Raw genomic sequence first — 23,635 nt, 5'->3', positions numbered from 1 at the left:
CCCTTATTGCAGATATGACTAGGCATTCCTAGTGATGGGAGTGAGAAAAATGAAGATTGCACAGGGTGGGTTTCCATATATTGCGGCTCTGTGGTTTGCAGACTGCAATACATATACGGTTGAGTGCATGAGGCCTAATGCTGTGCTTTTATCGCTATAACTTTATGTACATATAAAATATATAAAGACCTGACCCTCTGGGACTATTTCCTGCACATTCGGAGCAGCGTGTAGCTGTTTGCATGTGATGAATACCACAGTTGTAGAGGGAAGTTGTGGTAGAACTAGAATTTCTCAGTGCACTCTAGCTCAGAGAGGTTGGATCCAACACCAACATATTAGGAAAATACAATAAAAAAATGTCCTTATATTTTTACGGTCAGCTCATATTGTAACCTGAAATTGTCCAAATACAACGCTTTTATATGTCTTAACCAGGAATGAAAGTATTAGAATGCCTGCAGGCTCTCTGTAAAGATTGAGAAAGCTCTTCGGTCACTAAAATAAAAAAAAATAAAAAAAAATAAAATAAAAATATAGTTTAGAGTAATACAGTAGATAGTATGCTGAAGGAGGAGGGAGATGCAGATGCAGTGTTTTGAGTGAAACACTATAAGGAGGTGAAGCAACAGGGAAAGATATCTACTTGGATGAGATTACACAACATGTTCTAACATCGAACCAGAATGAAAAACTTAATATAATGAGCAGTGGGTTAAAAACAAAGCAATTCAACGAGATAAACTCGACCATGTTTTGGCAACACATCTATAAATTTAATCCACCACAAAGTCAAACCTCCTTGCGCTTTGTGGTAACAAATCTATTTTTCCTGAAATGGTGGAAAAAAAACAAAAACATACTCACCTCATCTATTTACTCGCAGACAGGCAGTCTCAGCCATCTTGTTTGAAGAAACCATGTGAAATCCCGCACGGGGTGACTGTGTACATATAACCTACCATGGCTAAGCCGTATATTCCAGGTGTTAAGGAAGACTAGTGCGGACATTGTTATGCTACAGGAAACGCATTTCAAATCCAGCCATATTCCAAACTTATCTCACTCCCAATACCAGAATTGGTATCATGCATGCCACGATAGCTCTGTGTCCAGAAGTGTCAGCATTGGCCTCCACAATAGTGTTCCATTCTTGTTAACTGATAAACTTATCGATCCTGAAGGGAGATATCTGCTGCTCAAAGGACTAATTAGCAACAAGGAAATCACTATATGTAATCTATACGCCCCTAATGACAACACCGTGAAGTGGCTAAGAGAGACATTACAGATCATTTTTCATTTTGCTTCGGGCCTTGTCATTCTCGGCGGGAATCTTACTCTTACTCTGAACCCTGTTCTTGGTACTTCCTCGCAGAAGTCTGCTATTTCTTACAGAGCATTGAGGGGGATTCATCGCCAAATGCAAGATCTTCACTTATGTGACATCTGGCGCACCCTCAATGCCAATGTTAGAGATTATATTTTCTACTCTAATGCTCACAAATCCTACCAAAGATTGGACTACTTTTTGTTTGGTAGTGGATGATTTCCTCAGGTAATGAAAGCTGATGTACACTGCATCACAATATCAGATAACGCACCAATTACACTCACCATAGAATTCCCAGACATACCTAAGAGGATGTGGACATAGAAATTAAATCTTACCCTCCTGGATTATTCTGATACTGTACAAACATTCTCTAATAAATGAAGCAGGTATTTCACAGAGAACACATCCCCCCTGACTCAACAATCCTCTATATGGGAAGTCCACAAGGCTGTGATAAGGGGAGAGTTCATAGCTCTAGGTTCATATCTGAAAAAAATCTCTAATAACCACACCTCAGCAATATAGCTAAGCTGGAGAAAATTTACAAAAGATCTCTTGCGATACGAGATCTTGGAGAACTAGCCAAACTTCGTAATACATATTCGTTAAATTTCCTGTTTCAAAATCATTTATCAACTTTTACATTTTAAAGGGCATCTGTCAACAGATTTGTAGCTATGAAACTGGCTGACCTGTTACATGTGCACTTGGCATCTGAAGACGTCTGAGTTAGTCTCTTTTTCATATGTGCTAGCATTGCTGAAAAAAAGTATTTAATATATGCAAATGAGTCTCTAGAAGCAACGGGGGAGTGGCCATTACACTTAGAGGCTCAGCTTTTTTTTGCAACCGCCGCAACCTCTCCACTTTGATTGACAGGGCCAGGCAGTGAAAACGTCATAACGCCTGACCTTGGCTTCTCCAAAAGTCAATTGGAGTGCAGAGGCAAAGAATGGTGAGCTCTTTATTAATGTATTTGCAGCTGTTTTAATATGGTGTACACTCCATCTATTCCGTCATATACAAACGTGTTTGAAAATGTAGGCTTAAAGGGGTTTTCCAGTTATAATAATTCTTAAGCAAGTGCCTGCTGAAGATTTATACTTCCCTGGTCCAAGCCGCTCTAGTCTTTGTGCTGTCCCAGCTTTCTCCATCTTCCCATTCCTCACTGTTTACATCCTGCGCAGCATGGACATGGTCACATGCACTGCTCCATCCAATGACTGGCTTCAGTGTGACGTACTGCTTGTGGCCACATCACCAATAAAGCCAATCATTGGCTGGAGCAGTGCATGTGACCATGTCCATGCTGCACAGGATGTAAACAGTGCAGAGACCAGAAGATGGAGACAGCATGGAGGACCAGAGAGGTGCAGAGCATTAAAGTACAAATCTTCTGGGGGGCAGGCTATGGGCACTTGCTTAGAAATCTTCATTAATGGACAATGGCTCACATTATTAATTAATCGCCATTGTATTCTTGGTATTCTAATCATATCATGCTTTGCTTATGTCTTATGAAAGTTTAATCATTGTCTTTTAAATTAAAATGTCTGTTCAATGAATTCTTACAAAACCAATGTGTAAAGCAGCTGAAGTACAGCTACGGCTTTCACAAAGTTTTACCATCACAGACAGTTCATCTGTCATTTAGGTTCACGGGTATAATGTATACATCGTATTATCCAACATAAACCAGTGAAATGTATTAAATGGCTTTGAACCTTCAAGAAACGTGCCCTAAATTAGTCTTTGGGGGCTAGTCAAGTGTGTAAAACCATTTTCAGTATGAAAATGAAAATCCATAAAATAGCCGAGGCACTAGACAGTCCTTGGCCTGGGAAATCAAGTGAATTCTGAATGTATTACATGTTATCATCTCTCGCGAATTATAGTCTTATGTTGTATAAATGCAGCCTGCAGGAAGGGGTTATAGAGAGTAATTTATGTCTTATATAGAAGAAACTTCATTGAATTATTTCTATTTTCTGAACCTGTTTACGATTGACATGAGTTTCACTTCATTTTGACACATATTTTCCTGAAAATTATCTGAAAGTTCACATGCAAGACAGCACATTTTTAACAGTTTCCCTTTTTTCTCTAATTTTTTATACATCGAAAGACTTGTAAAAATTCAGAGGAAACCCACTGTATTGTAGAAAGAACTTACTGTGACCACTTAAACTTTACTTACATATCTGAAAATTGATGGTAACCTAGAGAAAGTCAGATAGTTGCTGGGCAACATGAACTATTACAGTCTGTAGAATACACTAAGGGATGTGAAGGCTACAATGCAATATATAAACATAGACTTAGGAAAGGTGTGTAATACTAATGTCATTATATTTACTGAAAAGGGGTTTCCAGTACTTAAAGTGGTATTCTGGTTGTTAAAAGTTATCCCTTGTCTACAGAATAGGGGGTGACTGTTAAATTTGAGGCGTTCATACAGCGGGAACCTCCACCGATCATGAAAATGGAAATCCTGTACTCCTTGGATACCCCAAAATGAAAGGAACAGCAGGTCAAACAAGCACACTGCCATTGCATTTATCGGCACAAGAGCTCCGGAGACAGCTGCCGTTCTCATGATCTGTAGGACTCCTAGTGGTACAACCCCCAACAACCTAATAGTTATCCCCTAGCCTATGGATAGGGGATAGCTTTTAACAACTTGAATAACCATTTAAATAATTATGTCAGATTGATAGGGTCCATCAGCTGCTTTTATAGAGTGGACAAAGCCAGAAGTACAAGGCTCCATCCATTGTATAGTCTCTGTGCTGACCTAGTGCAGTTGAGCTCATGTCATTCTTTTTAAGCACTGGATTGAAGTCCACTCCCCTCCCAAGCCATGAAGCATAAAGACTCTAAATAGTAAAGGCTGCCCCAAGGATTTTAGGAAGAGAAGAGTTTTGCAGTAAGATAAAGTTACCTGCACTCATATATTTTCAGGAGGGACACCCAAGAATGTACTGTAGTAAAGGTATTTTTACATAGTGAACTATTGTCATCTGAACCTGCCACTTTTGGATGGTCCAGACAACAATCTTATATGTATGGGATCTGCTGACTTTCCCTGGCAGATGATCTTGGGAATGAGAAAGAATAGGCTCAATGAATTTTAACATCTGATCTTTTTGTTCTCCTGGGAGAGCAAATGCTACCAGAGCTGTCTGGGGCAGCTTTCTCCTCTCTTCCCATTGAAATCTCATATATGCTTTGGAGTTATGGGGTGAGTCGTGTGCAATAGTTAACACTAACACACCCATGCAGGAATCTTAAACATCTCGACTTTCGCTTACTTTCTGACCCTCTTCTTCCACTCTCTACCATTTGTTCCCTCCACTACCCGGTTTCTGCCACCACCCTGTATAACACCACAATAAGTACAGCTCTGGACATTGTTGCCCCCTTCACACACAACAAAACCCAAAAAATCAACCGACAACCCTGACACACCAACCTGACCAAAAAACTCAGAAAAGCATCCAGGGCTGCTGAGCGGCGATGGAAGAAATCCCATTCTAAGGATCACTTCACCACATACAAGCAATCCCTCCTCATTTTCAAATCCTCACTCGCTGATGCAAAACAGGCCTACTTCTCATCTCTCATATCTTCCCTGTCCCACAACCTAAACAACTTTTTAACACTTTTAACTCCCTTCTCCGGCCCCCAGCTCCCCAACCCTCTCCTCTTGTCTCAGCTGAGGACTTTGCTACATACTTCAAACAAAAGATAGTCAACAGAGAAAGCTTCAGTGCACAGTCCCCACAGCCCCTTAGGTCCTTCTCAGTCAAGGGTATGAGCAAGAGGATGTTGTCTCACAAAGTACTGGTAACTTTGGTGAGCAAAAAATGCTTCTCTTTTCCGTATGAGGACATCAGTCCTACAAATGACATGTGGCAGTTTGGGGGCCCAGGAGCTTCACGTTACGCTTCAGCTCTTAGGGATAGAGCCTGAAAGAGATTGCAGTTGGAAATATTGCCATGACTTAAAATCCGAATTTTAAAAATTTGTGGCCTATTACAAACTATAAAGACTCTTTTAATAAAACCATAGAAAAATAAATATTTTATGAATTCTTAATTCCTCCTTCAGCGTTTTAACCTTCATGGCCTTTAACTGGAGCTGTGACCTTTTTTTTCAGACAGGTAGGAATGAAACCATTAAATAAAACCCCCTTTAGATGCTACAATACTGTGTCACTGACAAAGCATAGGGTCTAGGGGAACGGTCGCTTAGACATTTTTCTCCTGTTAAATTCATTTGACAGCCAAGGAAATAAGGCAATAGCCATTATTTATACTGGGCTGTAGAATGCACTTTAGAGGGACAGTCTGAAATTGGTTTGTAGTGGGAGAATTAAATGACTGAATTTATAGGGCCTTCCTAAGAGTCTCTTGATTGACGAAAGAGCATTCAGAATGTGCCTCTGTCTATAGCCGCATTCAGAGATGTGATGTTCTTCAATGTAATGTAGATAGCAGGCAATAGACTAGTGAATGATGGCATTGGAGATGTCTAGGTACATACATTCTACTAATTATGTGCGTTCTTGGTCCTTTTTGCTCAGATTTTAGTCGTGTTCTCAGTGCCTGCATAAAAGCATCTCCATTTTTAAAGGGGATTTATCATCATTCTCTCAATTATTGGGAAGGAACATTCCTACGAATGCTTGTTCCCAATAGTTGGCCTAAATAAAGGTACAGCAGATTACCAGACAGACGAGCAAACATTCATTTGTCGGTTGATCACACCTTTTATGTGGCACCTAAAATTGTTGTTTGTTGGACACATATTGCCCTGTATAAATGGGGTGTGTGCTGCTGATAATATGAAAACTCAATGGGGAAAAACAATCATAGAGATCATTCACCTGCTAGTCCATGAGCATAAGGCTGTATGATAGGACTTTTAAACACTTTTAAACTAGTATATTGTCAAATGGTGCTCATTATTGGATCAGGGTAGTCCCATTTAACAGGGCCATTAGACATTGCCTTTTTTTTTATTATAGAAGCAAATCAGAATTTCTCAAGGAAGCAAAGAAGAGGTCTACTTGTTATGTATTACTCCATAGTCCATTGCTTAGCAAGTTAAAGAGGACCTGTTACATCTCTTGACGTGTCTGTTTTAGCAACTTTTTGATTTCCTCAAGTAATAAATCTGGACCATTTATTCTTATGACTCTATCTTGTGCAAATTCTTCTATTATGCCTATAGAATTAAGAATGATTTGCTAGCTGTTTACAGTGGTGGTCCAGATATGGAACACCAGTTGGGTTATGTCCCTGAATGGTTTGACATTGTCATATCAGTGTTGTCAGGGGCATTCTGTGCCAACTGGTAAAACCTATCTGACCCTTCATTGCAAACTGCTAGTCATTCATTCATGAATTTTATCAAGAATAATAAAGGGATGGCACAGCATGCTCGAGAATAGTGATTACATGGGGAATGCAAGGAGATTCCTATTTGTCAGGATGGCTACAGGTTGTCTTTAAGCAACCCTAGTTATGCAACTGACAAATTAATATACTACTAGCTGTTGATCTCCTTGGAAGAATAATTTCCAGAATTAGACAATGCTATGTTTACAATGCATTTCTTAAAGGATGGATTTTTCCATCATAAACTATAGCACATAACTAGGATTCCAGCAGTCGGACCTTCACTCATCTTCTTGTGCATGAAACTACAGTGCGGGCCTATTCACTTGTAAAATGAGTTGATAGGACTGTGAAAGGTCCTAGAAGTGAGATCCCTAATGACCAAGACGGCATATCATAGAGACATGCCACCACATGGGAGTACCACTTTAAAGAAAAAGCAATTCCAAAGTTACCATATCTTTAAAAGACACCAGCTCAGCTGAAAACTGGGAAACAGAAAAGTTTACAGTAAGGCCATTGTTATGTGTAACTGAAATCACACTCACTTATTGCTACGATATTGAAACAATAATGTTACTGTAAAATAGTGAGGGAGGATAAAGCTAAGACAATGTACAGTAAGGCAACACAAGCATTTTTTTCTTAATTTTTCTTAATTTTCTGATTGGCATTTTCCATTAAACGAGTATTCAAGGACTGATATTGATGATCTATCCTATAAGTCTTTTCCACAAGTACCATAGAGTCTATACTCACCATCTATGTTACAGTAAGGCTCTGTAGACATCTGCATAGTCATTTACTGCTGAGATATGTGCTCCTTTTAAGCTGTTGATGATTACATTTAATTGTAAAAATGTCAGTCTTTTGAATAAGGCTACAGTACTTATGGCCAATTGCTGCAGACTAGTTAATACAGCAGTAATATAGTGCATATATAGTGCATGCTGGAAATCAATGGACAGCACGGTGGCTTAATGGACTGGAGTCCTGGGTTTGAATCTGATCATGGACAAGATCTGCATGGAATTTGTATGTTCTCCTTGTGTTTGCATAGGTTTCTTACCACACTCAAGACATACTGATAGCTTAGATTGTGGGGACTAGTGATGCTAATGTCTGTAAAGCGCTGCGCAATATGTCAGCGCTATATAAGTGAGTATAATAAACAAATAATGAATAAATCATTGTAAGAGCTAATAAAACAAACACACCACTCTTATCAGTTCTTTTGTGGAATCATCTCTCTCATAGAAAGTGCTAAGGATTCCCTTGTCTACAGATTAAGGCAGATGCTTGCATGGGCAATTGTTCTGTGTCATTGACTCTATTTCTTGCTCCTGACCTTTACTGTGACCTCAGAATTGTTCTTGGATTATACTCCTGTCTTTGCTTGATCTTGAATTAGCTGTCTAGTTCTTGTCTGGCTCTGAACCTGACTTTGCTTCAAGTTTTTCACTATAGTGCACCTTCTAGTAGTTGATGACTGTTTTGTGGACCACAACCTGGGAATCTCACAACCTCTTTACTAAGACTGCAGCAAACCCATTACAGCTTAGAGTATCAACTAGAGATGAGTGAATATTCTAAAATTTAATTTCATTCTGATTTGTTTGAATCTGCCAAAACATTCTATTTTGGCACAAATTGATTCCACCAGAAATAAAGTGCTTAAAATGCCTGGAAAATCTCTCTCTCAAAAATTTCTACCCAAACGAATCAGAAAAAAAATCTTTTTTTTTCCAATTTGGGATGAATTTCAATTCCACCTTTTTGCTCATCTCTAGTGTGAATGTTCCCTATTAGAAACACAATACAATTGTGTACTGTAAAGTGGATGAATGTCTGATTGGCTGATAGGTAATGATGCAAAATCTGTGCAGATGATCTATTCAAAGGTGTCCTACAACCTACCATTCAGGTAGTTAACATCTTGAAAAGCAGTTAACCCATCACTGCCATAGATCACCAGGGACATTGTCATTAAAAGGGGTTGTCCGGGTGCTAACTACTGATGACCTGTTTTGAAGAGGCTTTGGTGCCTTGCTGAGAGCTGTGACCTCTTCCTTTGTTAGAAACATCAGGTTCATTGGCCACATGGCCCTAGATGCAGCTCAGCCCCAGTCTGTCACGACTATGGTTTGGTTGTGACTCTTTGTGTCGCATGCAGTTGTCAGCGGTCTGCTTGTTGTCTACCGCAGGTGAGGGCAGTTAGTATGTTGTCTCACTTGTGGTTGCCGCTGGCAACATGATGTTGTTGGCAGTGTAGCAGCCTGAGCTGGTTGCCAGGCGGCTCGCTGTCAAGGCATGCGGTTGCATCTAGCAACGTGTGTTTGCATGTGTTCACTTTCCATGTTTGGTTTGCAAGGGATTTAGTTGCGTGTGTATTTTCCCTTTAAGTGACACTTACCTTGTCTGGTGTTGGAAGGGTTAACTCCTTTCCTAGTATGCGTGTGTGGGTGTGGCTACTTGGGCTTTTTAGCTCCTGCTGGATGCCTGTAGCTGAGGGTACTCCAGCCATGCTTTATGCTAGAGTCATCCTCCTGGTCTTTATATGCCATCTATCCAGTGAGGGCCACCCTTGTGGTCATAAAATATATGTATGATGTTAAGAAGATGCTTTTATGCTCTTTATATTTATTGCAGCTATGGGTGTCCTGAGTACCTGTGTGATTTGTGTGTGTGCTGTGTCCTTAATGTTTGTGTGGACATCAGTACTTGTGCACGGGTTCCAGTCAGCGTGTCTGTGGCAGATAGGTGTAGTACTGGTTTAACTCACCTGCCATATACATATGCTGTATATGTTTCCCCTCTCCTTGCTCCTTGGCCAGTGAGACTCCTGTTCGTCCGTGTCTAGGAGAAACAGGTTGTCTTACCCTGCTATTAGTCCAGGGATTTCTTGAGGGCTAGTAGGGACCCTAGGTTCCGGAGTATGAGCCCTCCTACCATCTGGGTTGGCTCATACGGTTAGGAGTAAGGGTCAGAATTAGGGACGAGCTAGGAGGTGACCTGCTCCCTGATCCTGTCATCCTGGCCTAGCAGCTAACCTTATCCTATTGACATCGCACGGTTGAGGGTTTCCCCCACTCTTATCCGTGACACAGTCTCAGTCAAATGAATGAGACTGAGCTGCAATATCAAGTACAGCCGCTATCCAATGGATATAAAAGAGAGATTCTGCTTAGGCGCAAGTCCACAATGGAAACAGTCTCAATAGTATGATAATTCTTCTTTAATGGAAACAACGCGTTTCGGGGAGTGAAACTTCCCCTTCATCAGGTTTCATAGTATTACAATTAATGCAATAGACAAATAGATATTTATAGGTACAGAACAGCAAAAGACAAAAAATAAAAACGCCAAAAACACGCACCTGGGGCCCACTCCCTAGGGGCGGAGCTACCTACAGGTGTCACCTCAGGCATCAGATAAACTCTATCTAAGCAAATCTCAGTTTCGTCTATACAAATGTCTCTATGGTGTGATCCCATATGATTCTGTGCAGGTTCATTATAAAACGAGCATCCTAGACAGTTATTTCATGTAAAAAACGTTTCTATGTAGTTTACACATGTACATCATGTGACTGCAGGAGGTCACATGATCGGACAGCAGACCGGAAGCAGGCGCATCCTCTGGTGATCGGCTCTCTCATATGAAAACACGGGGGAGAAAGAGAGAGGCCGATCACCGTGGGCTCCTGTCTCTGTGTGGGTGCATAGTGTGTGACGTCATGACCACGTGATCGCAAACTTGCGGTCACATGGTCCGTTGTTTGGACAACGGGAATGCTTTATTTTCACGCCACAATTAGGTGATGTAAAAGAGCTCTGCCCGTATATATCAAGGAGATTCAATAGACCGGGTTACAGCTCTATATGTTGATTTAGGATAACTCTACATATTATATATGCTTGGAGTACATACTAAAATCATAAATACTATAAATGAGGGGTAAAAAGATGAAAGGTTATCACATAATTATCCAATAATTGATTAATAAATAATTAATAAATAGGATGCATATAAAAATAGTGGGTGATATGAATAAAATTAAATAGCACTATTTGAGTAAAAATCAATATAAAAGCTGCTCAATGGTTGGTAAGAATATACGATAAAAATGTTTATATTAAAAGTATATGATATGTGTGAAGGCAGTTTGCCTGGATTTGTGGGAGGGGCTGAGGTCCGCCTCCAGCCTATTTAGGGCACCCCCTTACCTGGCTCCTGCACCGTCCGAGGTCTGAGCTTTGAGGGAGGAAGTCGCTTGTGGAGTTACTGGAGAGTTACCTGCGAGTTGCTGAGTCTTGGAAGTTTTGCGTCACTCGGTTCACTGTGGGTCGCGTTTGCCCGGTATACTATGAGTCATCCATACGGTACAGCTGGGGCCTCACGGTTGCCCCCTGTTCCGGCTCATTTCATTTCACCAAACTTTGCACTCATGTCACAAATTCTCGTTACAAGTCACTATCATTTCATGTCTGCGGTACAGCACGGGGCCTCACGGTTGCCCCCTGTACTAGCTCAAGTAAATTCACCATTCGTTTCACTCATGTCACGCTATTTGTCGCTCACAAGTCACTGGCCATTTTTCATGTCTGTCATGTTTGGGGTCATGCAAAAACACGACTGCGCCGCAGCCCTACTCCAAGTCACCAGCCAGCACGGGTTATCATTCCCGTGGCTGCCACCTTTTCAGTTTCCCTCCATCTCCACGGCAACCTCCTACACACGTGCCCCCCCCCCTCAACCCCCGGTTCAGGTCAGCGGCATGCCCGCACTCACACACCCGCCACATGGTTTGCTCATACCGGCCGCACCACACACACCCCCCCCTCCACAGTCAGCGCTGCTGCTGCAGACTTCCTCGTTCTCCCCACCGCTGCACCGGCCCGCCCCGCCGCTTCTCCTGCCACGCTGTTGATGGCGGCCACCCGCGTCCCAGTACCTGGTCTGCGCACGCGCGGCCGGTGGTTCTGCGCATGCGCGGCGGCGTCTGCGCGTGCGCAGCAGCCCGGCGGCCGCCCGCTAGTGCGGCTGGTGTGGGGGGTTCCGCCACAGTTCTGCTCGGCCCCGGTCTGACCACAATACCCTGCCCCAGGCTCCATCCACTGGCCCCCCCCTCACACAGGCGACGCAATCCAGAAGGGGCTCAAACGGTTCCCCTCAACACTTACACCCCCACCACACCAGCCCACAGTTCCCATCATCACAAACCCGCCACATCACCCACGTGCCCCATGGGGAAAATAAATAAATAAAGAAATCAAAGTTCCATTAGTGTCATAGGAAAGAAGCCTAGAAAGAAACCTTAAAAAAAAAAAAAAAAAAAAAACTCGCAAACAAATACAGGAGAAACCAGCCATAGTCCATGGCCGCACGAAAAAAGAAAAAAAAAGAAAAAAAAAAAAAACACGCCATACGGTCTGCTGATCACATGTTCCGCAACAAATCCCCCACGTCACGGGCCTCATTTTGCACGCCATCCGCACAGCCGTGGCACCACTGCTGCTCACGTCATGATCCTCTCAGATCATGCTGACGTTCGTACCACAGTCCACTCTCGGCACACTACTTTCTGTTTAAACCCCTTTTTAGGCGGTCAAGCTTAAACACATTTGCGCTGCACGTGTGTCCAGTGAATTTTGCTTTTTTTTTTTTTTTTTCTTGCTACCAGGTACGGTAACCTAGTCTGAAACCCGCCACATCACCCTCGTGCTCCATGGTCCAAAAAAAAAAAAAAAAAGGGATAAACCCCCGCCATATAGTCCATGGCCACGCGTTCCACCCCGCAAAAAAAAAAAAAAAAAAAACCCAACCAGTCACACGCGCAAGCAGGTACTTGGTTTCACACTCACGTTTCATGATCCCATCAAGGTCATGTGTCCGTTCGCACCACAGTCCACACTCGTCTTACCACTTTCTTTTAACCCCTTTAAGCGGTCTAGCATAGACATATTTTTCTCCACACGTGTTCTGAGATTTCTTACCACCAGGTACGCACACCTGCTCTTACGATTTGCATTTCCTTGCATTTCTAGGCCTATAGGAGTGAGGCACCACTCACATCCAGTGCGGCATTTCGCCCACTTGTTCTTACATCATGCGTTTACCCTGCTTCCACTAAAGCTGCATTTCTTTTTCATTTCTAGGCCTATGAGAGTGTGTTCCTACCATGTCACAAGTTGGTTATTCGTTGGTCATGACAAGGGTCTTCTCTTAGCGAGCTGCAATGCCTCTGGCTCTTGTTTTCTCCATCAGTTCAATTTCACGGTTCGCGGTTGATTAATGTTTCGGTTGCGTACGTGGTTCAGAACACTACCGTCCATGCATTTTTCCATCAGGTCTGGCTCATGTTTAACTACTTATCATCACCGTGTGGTCACCCCGTTCAGCCCCTTGGCTTCGGGGGCCCGGTGACCGTTCTTCGTGTTGTCCATTAGGGGTACCATACGGTTGTAGGCGGGGTAGTGTCTCAAGTTCATTGTCGGAGATGGTCATGGTTATGCAAGTCATGGGGGCCGCACAAGTGAAAAGAAAAAAAAAAAAAAAAAAAAAGAACATGTATAATAATAATTTCATCTGCCATTAATCTCCCATGCAGGGTTTCTCCGTTTTAGTTTTACACACCGAACTCCGCCATTGGTCTCCCACGCGTGTCTTCTCCGGTCAGTATGCACCCACGACCCCACTATTAGTCTCGCACGCATGGTTGCTCCATTTCAGTTGCATACATACAACTCCGCTATTTGAGTCTCTCACGCATGGCTCCGCCATTAGAGTCTCACGCATGGCTTTCTCCTTTTTAGTGTTTTCACATACAACTCCGCCATTAGAGTCTCTCACACATGGCTTCTCCGTTTTAGTGTTTCACATAACTCCGCCATCAGAATCCCTCACGCATTACTTCGCCGTTTAGTTCATACACATTACTCCGTCATTACAGACTCTCACGCATTACTTCGCCGGTTAGGTTACACTCATAACTCCGCCATTAGAGTCTCTCACGCGTTACTTCGCCGTCATACTTTCACACACATAACTCCGCCATTAGAGACTCTCACACATCACTTGCCGTTTTAGTTTCACACGATAACTCCACCATTAGTCTCTCACATATGACTCCGCCATTAGAGTCGCTCACGCATGGCTTCCCCGGTTAGTGTTACACACAGGACTCCGCCATTAGTCACGCATGGCTTCTCAGTTAGTGTCACGCACATGACTTTGCCAGTAGAATCTCTCACACATGGCTTCTCCGTTTTAGTGTCACACATACAACTCCGCCATTAGAGTCTCTCACGCATTACTTTGCCGGGTTAGTCTTACACACATGACTCTGCCATTAGTCTCAGGCATGGCTTCTCCGTTAGTGTCACACACATGACTTTCGCCAGTAGAATCTCTCACGCATGGCCCTGCCATTAGAGCTTCCCACGCATGGCTTCTCCGTTCTAGGGTTACACACATGGCCCCGCCATTACAGTCTCTCACGCATGGCTCTGCCATCAGAGTCTCTCACACATGGCTTCTCCATGTTAATTTCACACACATGACCCCGCCATTAGAGTCTCTCACGCATGGCTCCGCCATTAGAGTCTCTCACGCATGGCTTCTCTACATAATTTCACACACATGACCCCGCCATTAGAGTCTCTCACGCATGGCTCCGCCATTAGAGTCTCTCACGCATGGCTTCTCTGTATTAATTTCACACACATGACCCCGCCATTAGAGTCTCTCACGCATGGCTCCGCCATTAGAGTCTCTCACGCATGGCTTCTCCGTATTAATTTCACACACATGACCCCGCCATTAGAGTCTCTCACGCATGGCTCCGCCATTAGAGTCTCTCACGTTTGGCTTCTCCGTATTAATGTCACACACATGACCCCGCCTTTAGAGTCTCTCACGCATGGCTTCTCCGGGTGAATTTTTACACATATGGCTCCACCTTTAGAGTCTCACGCATGGCTCCGCCTTATAAGTCTCTCACGCATGGCTTCTCCGGGCCATTTTTACACATATGGCTCCGCCATTAGAGTCTCTCACGCATGGCTCTGCCATTAGACTCTCTCACGTATCGCTTCCCCATTCATCCCACACACACAACTCCACCAGTCGAGGCCGGCTGCGTGGTCCCGCAACCAATAGGTTCCATGTCTTTTCTGCCTTCAGACCCGCTCGCATGGCTCGGTCATAAATGGCTTGCAATACAATTATCTTATGGTGACTCGCACGCGTGGCTTGCGCCATTAGAGTCTCTCTCACGTTATCGTTTTCTCTGACTTATTTTTAGGTTGTCAGATTCCTCCTGGAACATAACATCACGCCCCCTTTTGTCATGGCTTCTCTTCTGGGGTTTGATTCTTTTTGCCACCTTAAACTCAATGTCATACAACGCCATCATACTCTATCTCACTGGCATTTACACCACATGCTAATCTTACCCCCTAATAACATCAGTTGCGTGGCCTATCACCAAATCAAAACCATACTCAGAGGTATTCAGAAAGCGGAACCCGCACGTCCAGCCCAGAGGCTACCCGTTAACAATCATATTTTCAAGGCATTATCCGAATTACTAGACGCCAAGCCTTCTGAAGCAGATACCAACTCCATCCTCAAAACAGAGTTTACTTGGCCTTCTACGGTTCCTGAGGCCCGGGGAATTCACTACAACCTACACGACCCAAGCCACACCTTGTCTTCTTGTCTCCCACTTGGCAAAACACATGGATCATTACGTCCTGACCTTACCTCACTCCAAGAGTAGTCAGCACTTACCTGTCAACATTTCATATCACCCCACGCACAACAGATGGTGTCCAGTCAGGGTTCTGGATGCTTACAGACAACGTCACAAGTTTCTACCCTCTCAACCGCTACTTCACTACATGGGTCGGTACTCACCACCACCACCTTCCTGACCCATGTCAGGTCATCCCTCACACAACTGGGCCTCAACGCAGCCAACTACTCAGGGCACTCCTTTCGCTTTGGAGCCGTGTCCACGGCCTTCAGTGCCAACGCCACCACTCATGTCATCGGGAATTGGGGCGCTGGAAGTCATCCGCTTACTCGCGATACATTCCCAATCCAACACAAGAGTTAAGAGATACTTTCCAAAACATGTCGGGTTGAGCTATTCATGTATATTTGACTACAATAACTGGTTATTTCATTTTTGCCCTCTTCTTTCTCAGGCCTACCTCATCCTCGGTTTCGGCACACCACAACCGACTACGCTTATTCCCTGATTTCCTAGGGTTCTTCACTGTACTACCGTAAGCGCCTCACACAAGTGTGAAGGCAGTTTGCCTGGATTTGTGGGAGGGGCTGAGGTCCGCCTCCAGCCTATTTAGGGCACCCCCTTACCTGGCTCCTGCACCGTCCGAGGTCTGAGCTTTGACCCTCCCACCACTCCACTCATTTACAACTCATTTCTTCCATATCTCTATCCTTGGGTGGGCCCTCTTCTTTCTCAGGCCTACCTCATCCTCGGTTTCGGCACACCACAACCGACTACGCTTATTCCCTGATTTCCTAGGGTTCTTCACTGTACTACCGTAAGCGCCTCACACAAATAATAGGATATAACTATAGATATAAATTTGGAGTAATTTCAAATGTGCCGTTCCCTAGTTTTAGTTGTTTTCTTGTGTGTTAAAAGGAGATACTCAGTGGGGACGCTCCATGAGCACGGAAGTTGGCAGTTCTAAGTTGAAATAGCAATGCAATTAATTCAAGTTCTATAAATTGCATTGCGATTTCAACTTAAAGCTTCTGCCGACTTCCGTGCTCATGGAGCGTCCCCATCACCATGGGAACGGCTCCATGCTAGAATGTACTGTCGGATTTGAGAAAGTTGTAATCGCAATACGATTAATGCAGGTTATATTAATCGCATTGCGAATTTAACTTAGAACTGCTAGGTTCCTAATGGTTGTATTGCTAGAATTGACAATGAATATAGCACTATATTCTCAATCTTTGTTATATTCTATCAATATCACCATTAGGAACCCAGCTCTAAGTTGTAATCGCAATGCGATTAATATAACCTGTATTAATCGCATTGCAATTACAACTTTGTGACACTGCAGCTTCAGAATGAATCTAAGATGGATGCTGTCCTTGCTTTTTGATAGGCGGTGGGAGGGTCTGGGAGGGAGGGTATGCTGATTGGCTGGAATGTGTCTGCTGACTGTGAGGTACAGGGTCAAAGTTTGCTCAATGATGACGTATAGGAGGCGGACCGAACATCGCATATGTTCGTCCGCCGCGGCGAACGCGAACATGCAATATTCGCCAGGAACTGTTCGCCGGCGAATAGTTCGGACATCTTTACTCACAATCTGCGGCTGCAGTTCCGGAAGATAAGTCTCATCACTTTAAAGACTTCAATAGAGTTGTGCCTAAATTTTGCACAACCTAAAAAGGTGAGCCTTCACAATTCCCATGATATTATAATTTTATCTCTATATACATACTACCCTATTGTGCGCCCCTTTTCTCTCCTATTCTCTATTCCCCTCATTCATTTGAGAGGAATTAAGATCTGACCAACACACAAAGCTATCCAATGTTGGTAAACTGCAGGAGGACACAGCCTCTTCAAACAGCTAATCAGTGGGGCACCAGGTGTTGGACCCCTACTGATCTGATATTGATGACCTATCCTAAGGTGAAGTCATCAATATTAAACACCTGGAAAACCCTTTTAACTCCTCCCTGGCTTAAGCCACCCAGAATGGTAATATTAACACATTAAGTGCCAAGGCTCTCACAAATAATGTTACTATAAACCCCTTCACTACCCTAGATGACCAAGGATGATATAATTAACCCCCTTCAAGTGTATGCTATGAATACATTAACTACACTATAATCCCAGAGATACTGTCATACTGTTAATAAGTAATTTCCTACCCTAAACAACCAGGGATGTTACCATTAATCCCCTTTCAACCCTTGATGACCATTTATGTTATGTCAGACCTACAACAGCAAAATTATTTTACTGTCAAGATTTATCATAAATACTGTATATAAATATTTAAATTGCACTTATACTTGCAGAAGTGGTTGCACATCCTGACTTTCAACAAGATCCCTCCGTTTTCTGTGTTCGGCCCTGCCTTATACAATGTTATGTCTGGTGTATTCTTTAGCAAGAATGTTAAAGCAGGGCACGTCTGATAACCCAGCGCATATTTCTAAATGCAACATATGAGGCGTCTTCAAAAAGTTTCTACACTTTTATATTTTCATTGGAAACAGTGAGGAGGAGCAGTAATTGGCCATGTCTAAAAGTGTCATGTGACTAGTTTGTCTATGAAGCAGGCTGACATTTCAGATTAGAATGAGTTATCACACTGTTGTAAAAATGGCTGAGAAGCTTGTAAATTCCACCAAAGAGGAACAACATTCTATCATGCTCTTTTTGTGGGCAGATGGTGTGCCAAATCTGCAGCTGTGTGCTCTGTATAAGGATAAGGTCTGTCTCATAGAGTCATCTATAAGTGGATTGAAATGCTCAAAAATGGCCATACTAGTGTGACGGATGCAGTGTGCTCTGGAAGTCCAGCTACAGCCATGACCACGAGCAGTGAAGAAAGGACCCTGGAACTGATTAGCAAAAAGAGAAGAATAAAAGTTGAAGAGGTTGCAAGTAAGCTGAAGTGAGTGTTGGATCTGCCTATGCCATGACTCATGATAGCATTAAGTTCAGTAAGGTGTGTATGAATGCCTAAATAATTTGTTTTTGAATTTCTTAGTAAAGAGTTAAAAATGTGCAGAAACTTCATTTTGGGCCTGAATCAGTTCTACCTAAACGAAAAGTGCTCCAGTTGACCTGAAAATGTCTGTAAGAAACTCTGAGGTTTCCCAAAACTGTTTTAGCCATTTTTGGGCCATTCTCTAATTTTTTTTTATTTCCCTCTCTCTCTCTCTCTCTCTCTCTCTTTATTTTACCTCTATTAACAAGTCCTACAGGTTCCCTTCTCCAACGAGTAAATTGGAAATCTTGTTTATAATCTGGTGTATAAATCTGATAACACAGCTCTAGAGATGAGCTAAGTTCTTGAAATTCGTGTCTGATTCATCATTTTTTTTTATTTGATTTGTGCTCAAATTGATTCTGCCTAAATCAAAAGTGTTCTAATTGGCCTGAAAATCGGTATATGATATATTAAAAACCTTCCACAAATTATCCCATATGGGGGGGCAAATGATGTTTAAAACACATTGTGTTATCATAAAAAGTATCCGCTTGTTGGGACCAAGTATCCCAAAATTATGCCTTAATGAGGGTAGATCCCTGCACCTGTTTAGAGACACATGTTTTTGTCAGAAGAAACAGTGGTTTGCTCTGCACAAGCGTCCAATAATTATGTGCTAACAGGCAGAATGCCTGCCCGTATTTCTAAAGGCACGAGTGTTAATTGTCAGAAGAAGCAGTGGCTTTCTCTGAAGTTGAACAAGCCAAAAAAATTCTCTCTTCTGTTATTTGGAAGCAGCAGCAGTACAGTGTGGATGTGGAAAGGGTAAAGTGTGTAGGGGTAATAACTGGCAGCAATAGTAGCACCAGCAGTAGCAGCACAGCACGGAACAGACAAGGCAGTAAATGAGTGTGCGGCTGTGTTGGGGTAGGACAGGCAGACAGTGGCAGTGGTGTGAAGAGGCCAGCAATAAAAAGTCATTACCAATGGCCAATCTATTCATGGACCTCAGCCAGAGGTGTGTGAAGATCCTCACGGATCCATGCATGATTCATTTTGACAAAAGTAGTGTTTTGCTACTAGAGGCTGAACAAGACAGTACAGTGACAGCAAACTGGACCAGTTTTAACCACTGTTTCAATCTGCCTGCTCAAAAGTCTATAAGGTCAGAAACATAGTCTGTGCTGGGGAAAGGTAACAACCATTTAGAAAACAAGATAATTTTAAACAATTAAAAAAATGGAGATCTGGCAAAAATTCTGACAAAGAAGAAATACAATTGGGAGAACTGTACTATAATACCACAATTACATTTTTATGGATGCCTGGTTGATAGCATAGACAAAAATAAAATGTAGTTGATAATTAGAGATGAGTGAATCGAATCCCACAAGGTGGAATTTGATTCAAATTTCAGGATAAATTCAATTTGCCTCGAATGTCCTTGTGCTTCGTGTCAGTGAATCGATTTAACCTGAAATAGTGTAAAAAAACAAAATTATTCAAACTTACCTTTTCCATTTGCTCATGACGGGCCGCCAGCCTTCATCTTGATTGAAGATCTCGGCCGAAATCCCATGTGTGGTGACGTATGACAGCACCAGGCCGGCTGGCATGATGACGTAATCTCGCACCGCGTGATATTTCGCTCCAGATCTTCAAGCAAGATGGTGGAAGCTGGCCCGTCACGAGCAAATGGAAGCAGTAAGTATGATTTCATTTTTTTATTGTTCATTTTACACAGTTTTTACACTCAGATGTCGCCATCATGTATGAACGCGGCATCTGAGGGGTAAAATAACTGGGCGGCACTATAGCAGAATTCTTCCCCTGAATGGCTGATTAGGCTATCTGTGAGCCTCTTAGCCAATCAGGGCAAGCTCCCCTCATCTACCTCCCAGGGTTATCTTGGAGTTTTGTCCACTGGATTTAATCCAGATTTGTTGAATCTGCCTAGCTATGCAGCAAAATGTGAATGGGGAATGCATCGCTACATAAATAGTGACATTTTCCACTCTAGTTTTAAAAGGTGAGTAACAATAATTAGGGAGTGGGGGCCTATTAGTATTTTCCATACATAGATATATCAAGGCACAGATGTGTAAACTTTTAAAACTTAACCTTAGTGATATTTTATATTTTTTACTACAGTATTGGACTATTCAAAAGCATAAACTTATCACCACTAAGACCACCATCGATCACAAGAGAGGGGGTCATCCTGTCCCCCATATGAAGAGAGTAGTTGTTGAGCATGGGCACTGTAGCTCCATTTACCTCTATTGGACTGACAGAGATAGATGAGTGCTATACACAACTTCTCTTCTGCACAGTGTGCATACTCAACCATGACTATTCATTCAAGAGTGATGGAACCCTCATTTTTCTGTTCAGTGAAAGTCCCAGTGGTTGTTCACCCCTGATCGCACTCTTACCACCCTTCCTTATCACTAGAGATGAGTGAAGTTTTAGAAAATTCACAGAACTTTACAAAAAAATTTGCTTTGTGACGAATTAATTTCGTCATGAAGCGCATTTTCTTGGAAGTAGCGGGTGCAATGACAGGGAGCTCCAATAGCGCCGCCCCCCAACATTGTACCCCTCATTGAACTTGCGGCATCTGAGTGCAAAAACTGTGTAAAATTAACATTAAAATTAAAAAAATTATTACATCAAACTTACCGCCTCCATTTGCTCGCGACTTGCTTGAAGATCTGGCACGAAATCTCGCAGGGCCTGCCAGCCAGCGTGGAGACATCATACGTCAAAGCGCACGGAATTTCGCCTGAGATCTTCAATCAAGACGGCGGTGGCCTGCCCATCACGAGCAAATCAAGGAAGTATGATTTTATTTTATTTTTTTATACTATTCCAGGTTAAATTTATCCTGAAATTTGGATCGAATTGCACTTCGGTGGGTTCGAATCCCTCATCTCTACTTATCACCTGTGGTAGATGACAAATGTCTATTCGGTGTGACACAAAAAAAGCACCATTATGTCACTTGGCTGATTGGTTGAGTAGGATCCGGTGACCCTGTAGAGCCAATCAACTGAATGAGATGCTCTATTAACATAGAGTGTGTGTTTCACATCACTTGTGGATGGCTTATGTCATCTGATCTAACTTTAAGGGGTTTGCATGACTGAACTACTGTAGATGCTAACTCCCCACCCATAAGAGCAGTGTAGTGCTGCTGGAAACAGACGGGAAGTCAACTGCCAAACCACAAATCTTCATACTGCACTTGCAAAACAGCCAAACCTAATTGCTTTACAGTGATGAATGACCGTAAACACTCATCCAATATTCTGTTTGCATAATTGCATCGATCTTAGGTAGTTGTTTTTGGGAGATGAGGGGTCAATTACTGATCATACTCGTAGTCATACCCTAAAAATGTAATTGCATCTATGACCGCACACATCCGGACACAGAAACTATTATCTATATACATTTGTAGTCACATGATGAGTACATGACTGAAGCAGTCTGAATTTCACATAACGCACCATATAGGGAAGTTTAAGTTTCTACGCCCTTTGATAGTCGTCTTTACCAAAAACTAATCAATGATAATGAAGTAAAGGTTTAGTCAATAAGCGTGTCTAGCCGGCATTTAAAGAGATGTTGTGGAAGTGATTTAGTTCTCCTGTGGGATACGTTAAGTTGTGAGGCTTTTGATGAATTGCATCCCTGTGCATAGAAGCAGACTCTGGAGCTCAGTGATTTTAGGAATTTATGAGATCTGTGCGATGGTGACAGGGTGTTAGAGAGTAAATGGTGATTGTCTGTCAGACCAAAGACTAAAGCACTATAATGATTAATTTGTGCTAAAGAGATGCAATTTATGTAACATATTCTTATGACGCATGGCCACAGAGCTTGCAAGCATCTAGTCGAGTAATGCAAAGAATAAAAATAACTTGTGCATAGACGATGAGAAACTGCAAGAACTTTTATCTGCGATATTCATTGTTAAATTGTATGAAGATATTTTCCATGATACTCAATGATAAAAGTGCTGACACAGTTTATTTGCACAAAAGGCAGGACTTCACTTGAAGGCAACGTTAGAATCAAGCAATTCATCTTACACAATCCGCACCACAGGACCCGTCGTCCTCACTTCTATAGATCATATACTGTACATATTTAGCTGACTCCTCATTTTTATGCTCTGGGAAAATGCAATTTCCATAGTAATTTGCACTGCGTGTAAACAGTGGAGCTGCATCTCATTAGGACTGTGTAGTAGCCCGGCCAAATTTCCGTCCCATAAAACTACACGTGAAATATATTTAACTCTTTCACCTACCAGGCTGGACATTGAGAAATCTGTGAAGAATCAGCATTTGTGCCTAATTTCCAAAGGTGTTCCCTTGAGACACGTGGAACAATATGATGGAACGATACGTTTAACAGAGATGCAAATTCACAAGAAGCCCCCAGTAGATACAGGTAAGCAATCATCCACTGCACCCCTCATCAGACATTTGCAACTAAATAGTTAAATCCCCAATAAAATAAGAAAAGTCCGGTAATAAAGGCTCTAACAAAACGCAACAATCATAACCTTCCGACACACTCTAAAACTTGTCCTTCCCAAAATGCATTGAGCCAGGTCTACTTACACTTGTGTTGTTCGAAGAGGCGGATGAGGTGCTGATAGCCTTCTGATGAGTGGCAATCATAACTGACATGTTGCCAGGGATTCTTTTAGCCCTAAATTTTCATCCCTTTATTTGCGTTGCTTAAATATCCCTTGATTCCTGCACCCTCGGTGACTCCTTGCACTCCTCGGCAGCGGGAGAATCAATCAAATTGTAGCTGTACAGTAGCACACATCTTGTCATTACAATTCAATGATGTGTTAGAGGAAACAGGAGGCTTGATGCGTTCCATTCATGGATGAATCTTCCCTTTACTACACATGAACTAGGAAAGAGGCTGCGCCAATATTACCCCAGGTTTTTATATCGAAAAAAATTATAATTTTAATGCCTATATCATCTTTCATTTCCAGAACTTACTATCGGGAGAAAGAAAGAAAAAAAACTATGATTTTCTTTTTTATTCCAAGCCCCGGACTAATTCAATGTGCTTTACTGTTTGCTTATAATAAAGCACAACACTCCAACCAGATCATGAATTATACCTCCAATAAA

At 42.5% G+C, this 23,635-nt stretch overlaps 1 protein-coding gene across 1 annotated transcript in view; it reads right to left on the bottom strand.

Annotated features, from left to right (window-relative positions):
* The window catches only part of DPP6 (dipeptidyl peptidase like 6), a 1,705,234-nt gene that overhangs the window by 1,483,294 nt on the left and 198,305 nt on the right, over window positions 1–23,635 (bottom strand). The gene's annotated exons all lie outside the window — the stretch shown is intronic.

Source organism: Bufo gargarizans, chromosome 5, assembly GCF_014858855.1.
Source record: "Bufo gargarizans isolate SCDJY-AF-19 chromosome 5, ASM1485885v1, whole genome shotgun sequence".
NCBI lineage: Eukaryota > Metazoa > Chordata > Amphibia > Anura > Bufonidae > Bufo > Bufo gargarizans.
Note: the sequence above shows the minus strand (reverse complement) of the source record. Positions and strands in the feature narration are given on the sequence as shown.